The sequence below is a fragment of the Ammodytes marinus genome (assembly GCF_949987685.1).
Source record: "Ammodytes marinus genome assembly, chromosome: 11".
NCBI lineage: Eukaryota > Metazoa > Chordata > Actinopteri > Uranoscopiformes > Ammodytidae > Ammodytes > Ammodytes marinus.
Window position 1 is genome coordinate 6,463,005 of NC_137215.1, and position 5,254 is coordinate 6,468,258.

A 5,254-nucleotide genomic window follows, 5' to 3' on the forward strand; every position below is an offset into this window, starting at 1 on the left:
CCGAAGATCACTGAAAAGGAAAAAAAAAATGTGTAATGAAAGTTTAGTATGTTAAATGTTTGATCACTCAACTCACCACAGTGTCTTAGTGATGCAACAACTGTCCTATTTATTAGTGTTTGTATTATGTTAAGGGATCAGAGAGATGGTCATGTTAAACAGTCATTTATCTACATGTGATGAAAAATGTGGCAAAAAGCTAGAGGATATTTCAGAATCACGGAATGTAATCAGTGTGTAGATGATAGGAGATTAGCTCATCCTTTAATTCTGTACATCCGACCTCACGGCATCTACAGTAAGCTATGGGGATTTTTCTTTTCAACAGCACAAAATCTGGAGGCCAGGTTCCTGATTCAAGTTTGGGGAAACTACAGTACAAATCCATACAGCATGCAGATACAGTCCGTACCTCTTGATCTCTCCATTTCTCAGAAATGTCATTTGTCTGCGTTAACTTGATTGAGCACAATGTTCTTTAGTTACGGTGCACTGGGGCCTGCAGATTAGTTATTTATGCAGGTGTTACCCTGAGGTAACCTATCATTTCAGTTTATATTGTGGTTTTTGAGGGGCATACAGTGAAAGCAAACACATATGCAATTAATTCTGCTACCATAAAATAGTTTGCCAGTGAACAGTGAAGTCCTTGTACCAGAGCTGTTGCCTGATTTGCCAGGTTGGTAACTCAGCCTTGATTACACACACTCAGCTGACAGTTTGCAGTGTGTGATGCCAAGGAGGTGAAATCCCTTAAGTTTTATTGTGTTTTTGTGTATTTTGTGATGGCCCCCAAAAAGGTAAGAACACACAAAAATTATAAAATAATAACATTTTAAATAGCAGCTCTGTGAGGCTGTGCTTGGGCACAGTGGATCTTTGATGTGCTAACACCAGCATGCTGAAATGCGGGGACAACATGTTGATGTTTAGCAGGCACAAGCACATTTTTATCATGGTCGCCACATTAGTTTAGCATAGTAACATTTGCTAACATAAGCACTAAACATAAGGTAAAGCCTACAGTTAAGGATGATTGGAAAATCATTAGTTTTGCAGGTAAACCAAAATGCTGGACAAATTGAAAATGTCAGTGGATGAAAAGCTAAGGTATTGCCAAAGTTTGGTTCATGGCAATCCCACCAGTTGCTGTGGAGACCTTTTACTCAAAACAACAAATGTCAACTTCATGGTGGCGCTAGAGGAAAAATCATAGGACCACCAGAATCTTAACAATACATTGTCGGGTAACAATGAATGTATGTACACATGTTATTTCAATTCAACCTTTAGATGTTGAGATAAGTCACAGGTGAAGTGAAAACTTTTGTCAGGAAAAGTCAGGCGACCCTCCAAGGCTTAAGGATTCATTGTCAAGGTACCATCCATGCCTTTCCTTACAAAAGTTCATCTTAATCCATTCAATAGTTGTTGCGATATTTCTGCAGGACCAAAGAAACAAACAAACTATATGAATTTACAGATGAATTTATCCAGGTTTAAACCCAGCGACTTCATCACGAAAACTTGAGCTATCGATTACTTCTATCCTGTATCATTTCATAGTGTGCAGTTACATTAGTAACATTATATTCACTTTGGCCGTTTTCTACAGTCTATGGGCCCTGTCTTGAACTCTTGCAGAGTGGTTGTCAGGGAGAAACATAAGAGGTGTTTGAATGGCAAGCGACAGAGTGCATGAAGAGGTGAGAAATGAGTAGTTTATTGGATGGCATTTGAGATCGGAAAGACATAATCGCATGAGGTCACTTGTTAACACTGGCGAAATGTGCCATGCAAGGGTGGCAAAACCATACACAAGGGGCATGCACAGGGACACACACACACACACCCACACACACACATCCACGCCACTCATGAAATTGCTCTCAAGGTAACTGGAAAAAACACACGTCAAACAAACCAGCACAACCACACACCCGTCCATGTGTGTATGTTTGTGTATGTAAATAGTGAACTTTGCTGGTATGGTATGCTGCCCGGTGCCACTTGCATGTGGCTGTTGAACAGGTGCCAGGTTGTAAACACAGTCTGGGTGCCCAACCACAGATGTCTTTTCAATCAGCCTTCAGTCAGACTGAAAAATAAATCCTGGAGGTCCATACCTGCGCGATTACATTCTCTAATTATAGTTTGGAGCTGTAACTCTGAGATGACTAAACGAGACAGGCCCTCGGGGTGTTGTGAATGTAATTATATCTCCTCAATTAATAGGCCCCGGCGCCTCAGAGAAGCTTTTCTTATATGGTGACGACGTAGCCTACCTGGCCGTTTTTAGCTCGCCCTGGGAAAGCTTTTGAATTATGACATAATTACAAGGGGAAACGTGATATACAAGGATGATCATTATCCCCATGTACAGTAACAGTAAATGGCATTGCCTTTTATGTAGCGCTTTCAAATCAAGGAGAAAGTTTACATTTTCTCATCCGTGGGCCCTGCAGCAGTAGTGTAGTGTTACTGTTAGCCGCTAGGTCAAAAGAGGGAATATCTTGGATCTGGGGTGCATCATGTTAGGCTACAGCTGCTTCTATGGAAGTGTTACTTTTATACAGAGACTTGATATGTTGCTATAGTAGCACACTGGCAAAGCAAAACAGCCATACTATAGGCTAAATATTAAAAGACTAATTTGCACACTTCTTCACATTAAGAGAGGAACATTTATTTCATTTCATGTTACAAGGGAGTACATGAAGAATGCCAGTTGAAGAGGTGATTTTATATCTCCTCTCCAACTGCTTACAGGAAGGAGTAGCTTCCCTGCTGTGTGCGTAAATTAGCAATTAAAACTTTGCATAAGTACTGCATGATAAGTGCGTTTTAAGAGAAGCTGCAATATGTAGAATAGTAAGATATGGGATAAGAGGAAGTAGAGGTTGGCGAACACCAGTACAATGTTCTCATTAAAGATCTGGCACTGATCCATGGATCATTAAAAATGATTCAGCAGTCATTAATGAAAGCCCTTCATTATAACTTTTAAACTATTTATAAGGTGCAGCAAGAAGGAGTAACGGATTGATTCTGGAAAGATGGAGGTCGATTCATGGCTCCTATTGGTCTCAAGTCCAAGTGAGTAGGGAAAACAATCCATAAAGGATCCCAAAATGTCAGCGCACATCTGTCACGGATTTTTAAACCTTTTCAAATTTTCCACTGCCCTGCCATGCCTCCCTGTGAAACTTGGTAGGGAATCAAGAGGGACGTGACGTGTAGCCATACTGTATGTAAAGTGTGTGAGCGTATAGGGGGCTGCTGACGTGCCAGTCTAGATAATACTTTTCCTCTGGTCGAGGTGTGTGCTCACCGGGAGGGTGTGTTACTGCCGGAGAGTCTCTGTAATGAACAGGAGGCTGGCGCTCTGCCTGATCAAATTCCACCCGAGCCTCATATCTATCCTGCCTTCCAAAAATGTTCAGCATACCAGTGGGTTTTATTGACTTGTCAGAGCAGACAGCCCAGTGCAAGCTCTGCCTTGTAAGGTGTGCAGTTAACAGGTTTCCCCAAGCAGGAATGTCTGCTGATGGCTTTTTTTATTTTTTATTTGTGATACATTTTTGTGTTTCTTAGATCAAATTGAAGAGGTGAAAGGTGATATGAACTACCACATGTGTTAGGACAGCAATAATTCATAATACAGACTTCAGTCTTATATGAGCAAGCCCCATGGTTGGTCTCAAAAGCATTTAGATCACACAGGGAAACAACAATCATTGTAGACTTTTCAAAATTTGTGAATAAAATAATTCTGGACGATAAACAAAACATTTATAATTTTTTACTCCTTTCCCAACCAACTCTCATTTCTAATCCAAAAAAAGATGTTTGCTGGAATGGCATGTGTCTTTTCTTAAAGGGCAACACCATGAAAAGATTGTGTACAGCTTTTGGGGCTCGAAATCTGATCGGTTGCCTCGAGTCAGTGTCGAAAGTGAAATAAATCTGAAGGTGTGTAGTTAGAAAGAAGTGAGGTTACCTGACCTCTGTAGTTGTCCTCGTGCAAAAAGCTTTAGGCACAGTATAAATTAGCTGCTGCAATCATATACCTAAATCTCCCATGAACTGTCAGCGCTCATGTTGCATTGTGGGAAGTGCAGGTGTTTAGTCTTGACAAGGAGGAAGAATGAATAGATAAGATGATATCTCCGGTCCTGCTACATGGATTTTGATGGATTCTGAATTGTGAGTCTGATAAAACTAAAAAAGCACAATGCAAAATTGGTGTAGTAGGCTTTTCTCTTGATTTAACGGCAACCAAATTAAAACACCTGGACATAATATTTATTTTACTAGCTTGATATGACACTCCAATATTTCATATTCTTTACAAAATAATACCTTCATGTTTTTCAAAAGAGCAAGAACATATGTCAATACTACAACCTGAAAAGGACATTTTTGCTGCAGATTCTCAAACACCAGCAGGTCTTTATTTTTCATAGAAATCAATGATAATGCAACAGGAGGCACAGAGTGGGGCTAAATGTGAGCATGCAAAAACTCTCCCAAAAACATCTGACTTCCTGACGAGGCTGTTGATGGGGTTTCCCACACTCCTGCCGGATGTGTGCAAACACAGTGGAAAGCGTGGCTGGACTTTTCTCTGGTGAAACTGAGTCAGGGGCTAGAAAGCAGCTATGGTAAAGTGCCAATGTTGACAGATGCTACTCCCCTATCTCCCTCATAATGACTTTAGGCCCCCCCTACTCCCTTTCCTCTCACCCCCTGTCCTGCAAATACAGTTAACTGCATGACCATCCGCGATGAATGGCGGTTAACAGCTGCCTTCTTTTTTGATGCTTGCCTGTGAGAGCATGTAATTGCATTTGGCCCTGGGTGTACATGCACTCATTAAACCAGTGTCAGTGCCCATTACATTCCACAGCAGCGCAGCCCAGGTACAGAATGCAAATCCCAGGCACGAAACACACGAGCGCTCTCTTACTTCTTTAGTCTAGAAGGCCTCTGGTCAATAAAACACCACAGTGGAGAAAGTGACATTAATTGTTTTAAGAGGAAATTAACCTTTTCAAGTGATCTTGGAAGGGTCACTAATTCTGATGAAGACAAAACAAAAACTGATTTTTTTCTTAATTTTATTGAATAAATGTAGGAGTTCACACACACTGTAAAACTGGGTAAATGTTATCAATTCCAAAATTAGATACTCGCAAAACACAGCCAAATATCTCACTATTAGTAGTAAGAGGATGTGTCTTGCTGGAATAAT